Raw genomic sequence first — 12,771 nt, 5'->3', positions numbered from 1 at the left:
CAGATCACCAGCCCCCTGCTAGCCAAACCTGTACAACATGGCCACGTTGAGAAAAAGCAAGCAGCATTCCCAGCTAAAACCCCCATCATCTACTGTAGCCAAGTAGGAGAAACTCTACACTTGTGTCCAGAGCCAGGCAGGTGTGCTTCCCCTCTGCCAAAGTTAAGTGCACCCACCATGCCCACCCCGGCCCCCTGTGCTGGAGGCCCATGGGCCTGTGGGCCCCCCCCACCCTTCTTATTCATCCCCCTTCCCTGCACATGATCACAGTCTGGCAGCAACAACCACTGTCCCACCCCCTAAACCAGGTGCCAATGGGCTGGAGGAGCCTACCACTTCACTCAGCCACTTGCTCTGGGGGCCTATGTACCTGCAGCACCTCCTACAGTGCCAGTGGCGCTTTCCAATCCATCCAGCCACCCATGCTAGGGGCCCACAGTCTTGCTATGCCTTCTACAACACCGGCAGTGCCTCCCAGTCTCTCCAACCACTCATTCTGGAGGCCCACAGTACTACAGTACCTCTTACAGCACCAGCAGTACCTCCCACTACCTCCAGCCACTTGCACCAGGGGCCCACAGTCCTGCAGTACCTCTTACAGCAACAGTGGCACCTCCCACTCCCTCCTGCCACCCCTGCCAGGGGTCTGAGGGACAACAGTGCCTCCCACTCCCTCCAGTCACCTATGCCAGGGCCCTGAAGGCTGGAGGTACATCCTGCTCCCTCCAGCCACCTATATCAGGGACCTAAAGACCTTTGGTGCCTCCTACTCCCTCCAACCACCCACACTGGGGGCCTAAAGATAAACAGTGATTCCCACTCCACCCAGCCATTCATGCTCATGACCTGAGGGCCAGCAGTGCCTCCCACTCCCTCCAACTCCACCACAAGGGGCCTGATGACCAACATTGCCTCATACTCCCTCCAGCCACCTGCACCAGGGACCTGAAGACCAGCGGTGCCACCTACTCCCTACAACCACCTGCACCAGGACCCCAATGACCAGCTGCACAACCTCCCCTGCAACACGCTCTAGCAGAGAAGGGCACACATTCCAACTGGGCGCTCATCCCATAGACAGGAGACATCCTCCCTGTCTCACCCTTTGCAACACCCCCCACGCAACTAGAGGCTTATGTCCACTAGGAACACCTTTGTGCAGCCCTGCCCACTCAGGATCATTGGTGAGAGTTTCTGCACCACCCACCAGGTGACCAAGAACCCGAGCACCCTTACCCCAGCCACCTGGCAATCAGCAGACCACACACATAACATTCAACCCAGCAACCAGGGAGAATGCCTCCTGCACCCACAGCCAGGTGACTGGCTGAACAGACGCATCACCTCATCAGAAATGCCAGCTACATCCTCAGCAGCCCCACAAGACCAGTGAACAGAGACTCATGCTTATACACCCAGTTGCTGCCACAGCCACACCCACCTAGAGACAGAAGGTGAGAGCTTCAACACAGCCAAATGAGTGACCAGAGTAGCACACATACCCAGCCTACTATGATATATCAAAACAAAACAAAACAAAACAAAAATTCAGTATGCAGCAAAAAATAAATAAATATAATAACTTCTTGATGCCTGGAAACAACATAAAGTATCTAATCACATAAAGAAACAGGAGACGATGGCCCCACAAGTGACCAAAATAAAGAACCAGAAAACCTTCCAGAGGAAGAAATGACAATGGAACCACCTAATAAGGAATTCAAAAGACTAATGTACAGGCCCTCCAAGAGATCAAGGAAAGCACACTAAACCAAGGACAGCATAGACAACATCAAGGAAAACATAGACCAGAGCAATAGAAGAATTCAGGAAAACAATACGATAACAAAACAACAAAATAAATAGACAATTAGAAATCATATAAACACAACTAGAAATCCAAAAGATTAACAATAAAATTTCTCAGACTATAGAAGGATATAGGAGCAGAATTCAAACAATGGAAGACAGAATCAGCGAACTTGAAGACAAATCCCTTGACACCAAATTGTTTGTGGAAAAATCAGAAAAAAAATGAAGAAAGCCTAAGAATTATGTGGCACACTATCAAGAGGGAAAATTTGTGCATGACTGGAGTTCGAGAACAGGGTGAGGCAATGGAAAACAGAGAGAATTGTTACAGATTTACTGGCAGAAAACTTGCCTAATATCATAAAAAATGAGAAGATATCCATCCAAGAGGCTCAACAAACTCCACACAGGATAGACCCCAAAAGAATGTCACCAATACATAGCATAACAAAATTTGTCAAAACCAAAGACGAAGGAAGAATCCTGAGAGCAGCTTGGGAAAAATGGAAAGTCACCTGCAAATGGGAACTAATGAACAATCTCTGATTACTCAGAAGAAACCATGCAAAAAAGAAGGGATTAAGATGACATGTATAAAACCTTGAAATAAGAAGAAAAAAAAAAAAAAACTACCAACCAAGATTTACATATATGTTGTATCTTTTCACCATACCTATTCAACCTGTATGCTGAGCAAATAGTCTGAGAAGCTGGACTATATGAAGAAGAACGGGGCATCAGGATTGGAGGAAGACTCATTAACAACCTGTGTTATGCAGATGACACTACCCTGCTTGCTGAAAGGGAAAAGGACTTGAAGCACTTACTAATCAACCTCAACATAAAGAAAACAAAAACCCTCACAACAAGACCAATGAGCAACATTATGATAAACGGAGAAAAGATTGAAGTTGTTAAGGATTTCATTTTACTTCGATCCACAATCAACACCCATGGAAGCAGCAGTCAAGAAATCAAGAGATGCATTGCATTGGGTAAACCTGCTGCAAAGGACCTCTTTAAAGCGTTGAAGAGCAAAGATGTTACCTTGAATACTAAGGTGAACCTGACCCAAGCCATGGTATTTCCAATAGCATCATACGCATGTGAAAGCTGGACAATGAATAAGGAAGACTGAAAAAGAATTGACGCCTTTGAATTGTGGTGTTGGCAAAGAATATTGAATATACCATGGACTGCCAAAAGAATGAATGAATCTGTCTTGGAAGAAGTACAGCCAGAATGCTCCTTAGAAGCAAGGATGGCAAGACTGCATCTTACATACTTTGGACTTGTTGTCAGGAGGGATCAGTCCCTGGAAAAGGACTTCATGCTTGGCAAAGTACAGGGTCAGCAGAAAAGAGGAAGACCCTCAACAAGGTGGATTGACATAGTGGCTATAACAATGAACTCGAGCATAGCAACGATTGTGAGGATGGCGCAGGACCGGGGCAGTGTTTTGTTCTGTTGTGCATAGGGTCACTATGAGTTGGAACTGACTAGACAGCACCTAACAACAACAACAACATCTATAAATTCAGAAAAAAAAAAAAAAAAGACCAAACCTGTTGCCATTGAGATAATACCAACTCACGGCAACCAGGGATAGAGTAGAGCTCTACAGGATAGAGTAGAACTGCTCCATAGGATTTTTAAGGACTGGACGGTAGTAGATTCAAACTGCCAACCTTTTGGTTAGCAGCTGAGCTCTTAACCACTGAGCCACAAAATTGTCCCTCAAATATGATCGGACATTTCCAGATAAACAGAAATTAAGGGAATTTGTAAAAACCAGACCAAACTTAGAAGAAATATTAAAGGCTGGGGTCATCAAGATCAATTGGCATAACAAAGTTCATAAAGAAAACATTCTACATCCAATCTAGATGAGTAGGTCAGAGGCCTTAAAAGCTTAAAAGTGGCCATCTAAGACACACCTCTGGTCCCATCCCACCTGGAGCAAAGGAGAATGAAGAAAACCAAACACAAGGGAAATAGTAGTCAAAAACAACTAATGGACCACATGTACCACAGCTTCCTCCATCCTGAGCCAAGAAGAACTAGATGGTGCCTAGCTACCACCACCAACTGCTCTGACAGAGATACCAGTAGAGAATTCCAATGGAGCAGGACAAAAATGTAGAATAAAATTCAAATTCACAAAAAAAGACCAGACTTACTGGTCTGACAGAGACTGGAAGAACCCCAAGGCGATGACTCACAGACACGTTTTTAACTCAGAACTGAAAAAAGAACTGAAGCCACCCCAAAAGTTCACCTGTCAGCCAAAAACAGTTGTTGTTAGGTGCTGTAGAGTTGGTTCTCACTCACAGCAACCCTATGTACAATGGAATGAAACACTGCCCAGTCCTGCTCTATTCTCACAATGATTATTATGCTTGAGCCCATTGTTGCAGCCACTGTATCAGTCCATCTCATTGAGGGTCTTCCTCTTTTTCACTGATATTCTACTTTACCAAGCATGATGTCCTTCTCCAGGGATTGGTCCCTCGTGATAATATGTCCAAGGTATGTGAGATGACATCTCACCATTCTTGCTTCTAATGAGCATTCTGGCTGTACTTCTTCCAAGACAGATTTGTTCATTCTTCTGGAAGTCCATGATATATTCAATATTCTTTATCAACAACATAATTCAAAGGCATTGATTCTTCTTCTGTCTTCCTTATTCAGTGTCCAGCTTTCACATACATATGGGTGATTAAAAACACCATGGGTCGGGTCAGGCACACCTTAGTCCTTAAAGTGACATCTTTGCTTTTTAACACTTTAAAGAGATCTTTTGCTGCAGACTTGCCCGATGCAATAAATACATTGTTTCATTTCTTGACTGCTGCTTCCATGGGCATTGATTGTGGATCCAAGTAAAATGAAATTCTTTACAACTTCAGTCTTTTCTACATTTATCATGATGTTGTTTATTGGTCCATTTGTGAGGATTTTTGTTTTCTTTACATTGAGGTGTAATCCATATTGAAGGCTGTAATCTTTGATCTACATCAGTAAATTCTCCAAATCTTCACTTTCAGCAAGCAAGGTTGTGTCATCTGCATAATGCAGGTTGTTAACGAGTCTTCCTCCAATCCTGATTCCACGCTCTACTTCATGTAGTCCAGCTTCTCAGATTATTTTTTCAATATACAGATTGAATAAGTATAATAAAAGGATACAATCCTGACACACCCCTTTCCTGACTTTAAACTACGCAGTATCCCCTTGTTCTGTTCGAACAACTGCCTCTTGATCTATGTACAAGTTCCTCATGAGCACAATTAAGTGTTCTGGAATTCTCATTCTTCACAATGTTATCCATAATTTGTTATGATCCACAGAGTCTAAAGCCTTTGCATAGTCATTAAAACACAGGTAAACATCTCTCTCATATTCTCTGCTTTCAGCCATGATCCATCTGACATTAGCAATAATATCTGAATCCAGCTTGCATTTCTGCCAGTACCTTATCAATGTACTGCTTGCAACCACTTCTCAATCATCTTCAGCAAAATTTTACTTGTGTGTGATATTAATGATATTGTTCCATAATTTTTGCATTCTGTTGGATCACCTTTATTTGGAATGAATACAAATACAGATCTCTTCCAGTCAGTTGGCCAGGTAGCTGTCTTCCCAATTTCTTGGCATAGACAAGTGAGCACCTCCAGTGCTGCATCCATTTGTTGAGACATCTCAATTGGTATTCCGTCAATTCCTGGAGCCTTGTTTTTCACCAATGCCTTCAATACAGCTTGGACCTTTTCCCTCAATACCATCGGTTCTTGATCATATGCTATCTCCTGATATGGTTGAATGTCAACCAATTCTTTTTGGTGCAATGACTCTGTGTATCCCTTGTATCTTCTTTTGACGCTTCCTGCATCATTTAGTATTTTCCCTGTAGAATCCTTCAATATCGCAGCTCAAGGCTTGATTTTTTTCTTCATTTCTTTCAACTTGAGAAATGCCAAGAGTGTTCTTCCCTTTTGGTTTTCTATCTCCATGTCTTTGCACATTTCGTTATAACTGAGCTTTCCTTTAAAATGTTCTGTTCAGTTCTTTTACTTCATCATTTCTTCCTTTTCCTTTAGCTACTTTACACTCAAGAGCAACTTTCAGATTACAAACTTGAGTATATCCCACCTGAATTTAGAGATCATTTCAAGAATAGATTTTATGCATTGAACACTAATGACTGAAGACATGATGAGTTGTGGAATGACATCAAGCACACCATACATGAAGAAAGCAAGAGGTCACTAAAAAGGCAGGAAAGAAAGAAAAGATCAAAATGGATTTTAGAAGAGCCAAAGACTAGATAGGTCTATAAAACTAGTAATAACACATGTGATAAATGTGCTTCTTAGTTCATTCATGTATACAAGACCAAAAAGGCAAACCTTCCCAAAAAACAATGATGAGAAGGCAGAAGGGACAGGAAAAAATGGACAGATGGGAACAAGGAATTGGGGCATGGAAGGGGAGAGTGTTGACATGTTGCAGGGATTGCAACCAACGTCACAAAACAATTTGTGTATAAATTGTTGAATGAAAAACTAATTTGTTCCATAAAGTTTCACTTAAAGCACACACACACACAAAAAGATATATTAAAGGGAGTCCTTCAGATAGAGAACCAACAACATCAGACAACAACCTGATAACAGGACACAGGACAGGATCAGCCAGATACCAACACAGATAAAGAATTCTCAAAAACAAAACAAAGCTAAAAGACTGAAAACAGGGATCGACAGATGTCAATCTGTAAATGATGACATTGTCAAAACAAAAGAGAAGGAATAAACAGTGTAGTTATCCAACTTTCATATAAAGAGGAAATAAAGGTGATATTAAGAAATAAAAGACTGGTTTAAACTTAGGAAGATGAAGGTAAATTTCAAGGTAACCACAAAGAAAATTAACAAACCTATTCATCAAAATAAAAAAAGGAGAAAAATAAAAAGACTCACTAAACACAAAATCAACAAGAAAGAAAAGAAAAACCACAAACAAAAAGAAATCAGCACAGAAAATTAAGTAGAACAAGGAAATCATCAACACCACAAAAACGTACAACAAAATGACAGCAGTAAACTCACATCTATCGACAATCACACAATGTAAATGCACCCGTAAAGACAGAGAGTGGCAGAATAGATAAAACAACATGACCCATTAACATACTGTCTGCAAGAGATACACCTTAGACACAAAGACATAAATAAACTAAAACTCAAAGGATAGAAAAACATATATCGACCAAACAATAAAAAAGAGTAGGAGTAGCAATATTAATCTCTGATAAAATAGATTTCAAAGCAAAATCTATGGATATTATATAATGATTAAAGTGTCAATCCTCCAGGAGGACATAACCATAATATGCAATGACAAGGTTCCAAAATATAAAACAAACTCTAACAGCATTGGAAAGAGAAATAGACAGTTCCACAATAATAGTAGGAGACTTCAACACACCACTTTTGGTGAAGTATAGAACATCTGGAAAGAAACTCAACAAAGATACAGAAGATCTAAATGCCATAATCAACCACGTTGACCTCATGAACATATACAGAACACTCCACCCAACAGCAGCAAAGTATACACTCTTTTCCAAATCACATGGAACGTTCTTCAGAACAGACCAAATTTTAGGCCACAAAGCAAGACTTAGCAAAATCCAAAACATAAAAAAATACAAAGTATTTTATCTGATCACAATGCAAAGATCACAATGGAATAGCAAGGGAAAAAATCAAATACATGGAAATTAACTAACACTTTGCTTAAAAATCACTGGGTAATAAAAGAAATCAAAGATGGAATCAAAAAATTTCTAGAATCAAATGATAATGAAAACGCACTTTACCAAAACCTTTGGGACACAGCAAAAGCACAGCTCAGAGGTCAATTCACAACAATAAATGCACACATCAAAAAAGAAGAAAGGGCCAAAATCAAAATGTTAAACCTACAATGTGAACAATTAGAAAGAGAGCAGCAAAAGCCCACGGGCACCAGTAGAAAGAAAATAATAAAGATTAGAGCAGACAGAAATGGAATTTTAAAAAATGAAATAGAGAACAGAAAAGCAATAGAATCAACAAGACTAGAAGTTGGTTCTTTGAAAGGATCAACAAAATCAACAAATCCATTGGCCAAATTGGCAAAAGAAAAGCAGAAGAAGCAAATAACCTGAATAAGAAATGAGTTGGGTGACATTACAATGGAACCAACTGAAATAAAAAGGATCATAACAGAATATTATGAAAAACTGTACTTCAACAAATTTGAAAAAACCTAGAGGAAATGGAAAAATTTCTAGATTTTTCCTAAACTAAACTAACATAAACTGAGGTAGGAAAACTAAACAGACCTATAACAAAAGAAGAGATTGAAGAGGTAACGAAAAAACTTCCAACAACGATACAGAAGCCCGGACAGCATCACTAGAGAATTTTACCAAGCATTCAGAGAAGGGCTCACATCAATACCACTTAAACCATTTCAGAGTTTAGAAAAGGAAGAAATGCTCTCAAATTCATTCTGTGAAGCCAACATAACCCTGATACCAAAGCTGGGCAAAGACACCACAAAAAAAAAAAAAAAATTACAGACCAATATCCCTCATGAATACAGAAGCAAACATTCTCATCCAAACAGAATTCAACAGCATATCAAAAAAAATAATACATCGTGACCAAGTGAGATTCATACCAGGTGTGCAAAGATGGTTCAATATTAGAAAATCAATCAAAATATTCTACCACATAAATAAAACAAAAGAATGACATGATTATATCAATCAATGCTGAAAAGGCATTTGATAAATTCCAACACTCATTCCTGTAAAAATTCTCAGTAAAATAGGAATAAGGAAAATTCCTGAACATAATAAAGGGTATTTATACAAAACCAACAGCCAACATTACTCTCAGCAAAGAGAGACTGGTATTCTCCTTGAGAATGGGAAGCAGACAAGGATGTCCTTTATCACCATCTTATTCTACACTGTGCTGTAAATCATAGCTAGAGCAATAAGGCAAGAAAAAAGAAATAAAGGACATTCAAATTGGTAAGGAAGAAGTAAAACTATCCTTATTCACAGATGATATGATCCTATACATAGAAAACCCTAAAGATTACACAAGAAGGCTATTGGAACTGATAGAAGGATTCAGCAGAGTAGCAGGAAACAAGACTGACATAAAACATCTGTTGGATTCCTCTACACAAAGAGAACTTTGAAAAGAAAATCAGGAAAACAATAACATTTACAGAAACCCCTCAAAAGATAAAACACTTAGTAATAAATCTAACTAGGAACTTAAAGATCTATACAAAGAAAACTACAAAACACTACTGCAAGAAACCAAAAGAGACCAACATAAATGGAAAAACATACCATGCTCATGGATAGGAAGAATCAACATTCTTAAAATGTCAATACAACCCAAAGCTATTTACAGATATAATGCAATCTCTATCCAAATTCCGACAGCATTCTTTAACAGATGGAAAATCTAATTACCACCTTTATATGGAAAGGAAAGAGGCCTTGGACAAGTAAAGCATTATTGAAGAAGAAGAACAAAGTGGGAGGCCTCACACTACCTGATCTCAGAACCTACTATAGAGCCACTATAGTCAAAACAGCCTGGTACTGGTACAACAACAGACACATACAGCAATGCAGTAGAATTAAGAACCCAGATGTAAATCCATTCACGTATGGACAGCTGATCTTTGACAAAGGGCTAAAGTCCACTAAATGGGGAAAAGACAGTCTCTTTAACAAACAGTGCTGGCAAACTGGATGTTCATTTGTAAAAAAAATGAAACAGGATCCATACCACACACCACACACAAAAATGAACTCAAAATGGATCAGACCTAAATATAAAACCTAAAATTATGAAAATCAAGGAAAAAATAGGAACAATGCTGGGGCCATAATATATGGCATAAATAGAATACCAAACATAACTAAAAATTCACAAATTGCATAAGATAAGCTAGAAAAGTGGGACCTCCTAAATATTAAACACTTATGCTTATTAAAAGACTTCTCCAAAAGAGTAAAAAGAGAACCTACAGACTGGGAAAAAAAAAAAATTGGCTACGATATATCTGACAAGATTCTAATCTATAAAATTCATAGAGAACTTCAACACCTCAACAACAAAAAGACAATTCAATTAAAAAAATGGGCAAAGGACATGAACAGACACTTCACCAAAGAGAACAGTCAGATGGCTAAGAAACACATGAGGAAATGCTTGTGATCATTAGCCATTAGTGAAATGTAAATCAAAACTACAATGACATAAAATCTTACCCTGACATTACTGGCATGAATCAAAAAAAAATGCAAAATAACAGATGCCGGTGAGGTTGTAGGGAGATTAGGACTCTTATACACTCCTGGTGGGAATGTAAAATGGTACAACCACTATAGAAAATGATACTGCACTTCCTTACAAAGCTAGAAATAGAAATACCCTATGACCCAGGAATCCTATTCCTAGGTATATACTTGACACGAATAGACATATGCACACCCACGTTCATTGCAGCATTATTCCCAATAGCAAAAAGATGGAAATAACCTAAGTGCCCATCGATAGATGACTGGATTAAGAAACTATGGTACGTACACACAATGGAATACTATGCAACGATAAAGAATAATGACAAATCCATGAAACATCTCTCAACATGGATGAATTTGGAGTACATTATGTTGCTTGAAATAAGTCAGTCACAAAAGGACAAATACTGTATGAGACCACTACTATAAAGAAACAAAAAAAAGGTATATACGCAGAAAAAGAAAAATCTTTGATAGTTCCAGGGATAGAAGGGGGAGGGAGAGAAAATTACCAAATAGATACAAGACATGTGTTAATGTTGATGAAGGGAAAGGTAATACATAATATGTCAGCAAAACATGACCAAGGCATGGGAGGACACTGAGAGGAATGTAAGAACAAAAGGCCACAATGGCAATTACTATAGCCTAGACAATCCTGCATCTTCTTCGTAAAGATTTACAGCCTTGGAAACCTTATGGGGTCGCTAAGAGTTGGAATTGACTCAATGGCAGTGGGAGTGCAGGGGTGGGGGGGCGGAATCCTGCAACAACAGTATTAACAAACACTAATTTACTAATGGGTACTTTTTTTTACATAGGTAGATAGGTATGCCAAGAGGTGTGGGAGCGTGTAGGGGAACACACCCACTAGCAGGTTTGGTGGTGGTTATTTTTACATGCATAACTGTAAGTGCTGCTTTTATGTTAATATAGACAATAGAGCACACAAGGGCCACAGTCAGGGCAACTTCATAGATGTAACCAAACACCTCATGGGATGAAGTTCCTAGGCTTGAAAGCAAAGGATCATAGACTAGGGAGACATCTACTTCAATTGGCACAGCATAGTTCATAAAGACAAAGTTCTGCATCCTACTTTGGTGAGTAATGTTTGGGGTTTTTAAAGCTTGAGAGTGGCCATCTAAGATGCATCTATTGGTCTCTTCCCATTCAGAGCAAAGGAAGGAGAAGAATACCAAAGACTCAAGTGAGCAATTAGTCCAAAGGGCTAATGGACCACATGAACCACAGCCTATATAACACTGAGAACAGAAGAACTAGATGGTGCCCGGCTACCACCTGCTCTGACTGGGATCACAGCAGAGGGTACCAGATAGAACGGAAGAAAAATTGTAAGACAAAATACCAAATTCACAAAAAAGACCCAACTTACTGGTCTGACAGAGACTGGAGGAACCCCTGAGACTATGGCCCTAAACACCCTTCTGAGCTGGAATAGAAGCCATTCCCAGAGACCGCCTTTCAGCCAAACCATAGACAGGCCCATAAAATAAACAGTAACACCCCAGAGGAAACATGCTCCTTAGAACAAGCAATTATATGAGCTCAAAGGGGCAACATTTGCCCAAAAGCAAAGATGAGAAGCCAGGAAGGGACAGAAAATCAGGATGAAAGGAAGCTGGGAAACTAGGACGGAAATGGGGAAAAATGCTGATGCATTGTGGGTAATGAAACCAATGTCGTGGAACATTTTGTGTACAAAGTATCAAATGGAAAACTAATTTGCTCTGTAAGCTTTCACCTAATGCACAATAAAATATTAAAAAAAAAAATTTATCTCTGCTTGGGGGTGTGGAGGTGCAGGCAGTAAATGGAGAGGAGGGAGCTCAGGAGACCTGAGCTGGAGATTTAAAAAACAACTAACAAAAATCAGTTGCTGTAGAGTGGATTCGGACTCATGGAGGCCTCATGTATTGCAGAGTAGAACTATGCTCCGTAGAAGTTTCAAGGCTGTTACCTTTTGGAAGCAGATTGCCTATCAAGGCACTTCTTGTTGGGTTCAAACCACCAACCTTTTGGTTAGTAGCCAAGTGCTTAACTGTTTGCAACACCCAGGGCCTCCAGAGCTGGAGACAGAGATTGGAACATCTCTGTATAAGTTTCACCACTTGGAGGTGGTGAAATCAGTAGGTAGTACAGGTAAAGAAGAGAAAGGGGGAGGGAGAGAGAAGGAACAGGAAGGGAGGGGAATTTCAGGAAGACCTAAGTTTGGGCTGGGACTGTGAGCTAAAGGAGGAAGCTCCAAAGCAAAATAATAAAAAGATGCTGCTGTGGGAGAAGAAGCAGAAGAGGGAAGCATCACAGAGCACAAGGAAGGAAAATGTAAGGAGAAGGAAGGAGGGGTCTCTAGCATCAAATGCTACAGGGAGGTTAGGTAGGCAAGGAGAGAGAAGAAAGAGGCCACTGGATTTGGCCAGGAGAGTCAGAGAGAATATTTTTAGCTGATTGAGAACCTATCTCCAGGGGCACAGGAATGAGAGTAAGAGGAGGCAGGGTGAGGAGAAGACTCCTTTGAAAAGAATGGCTTGAGGCAACCTGATCCA

This window comes from Loxodonta africana, chromosome 9 (assembly GCF_030014295.1).
Source record: "Loxodonta africana isolate mLoxAfr1 chromosome 9, mLoxAfr1.hap2, whole genome shotgun sequence".
Taxonomy (NCBI): Eukaryota; Metazoa; Chordata; class Mammalia; order Proboscidea; family Elephantidae; genus Loxodonta; species Loxodonta africana.
The sequence above is the reverse complement of the archived record's forward strand: the minus strand, read 5'-3'. Positions refer to the sequence as shown.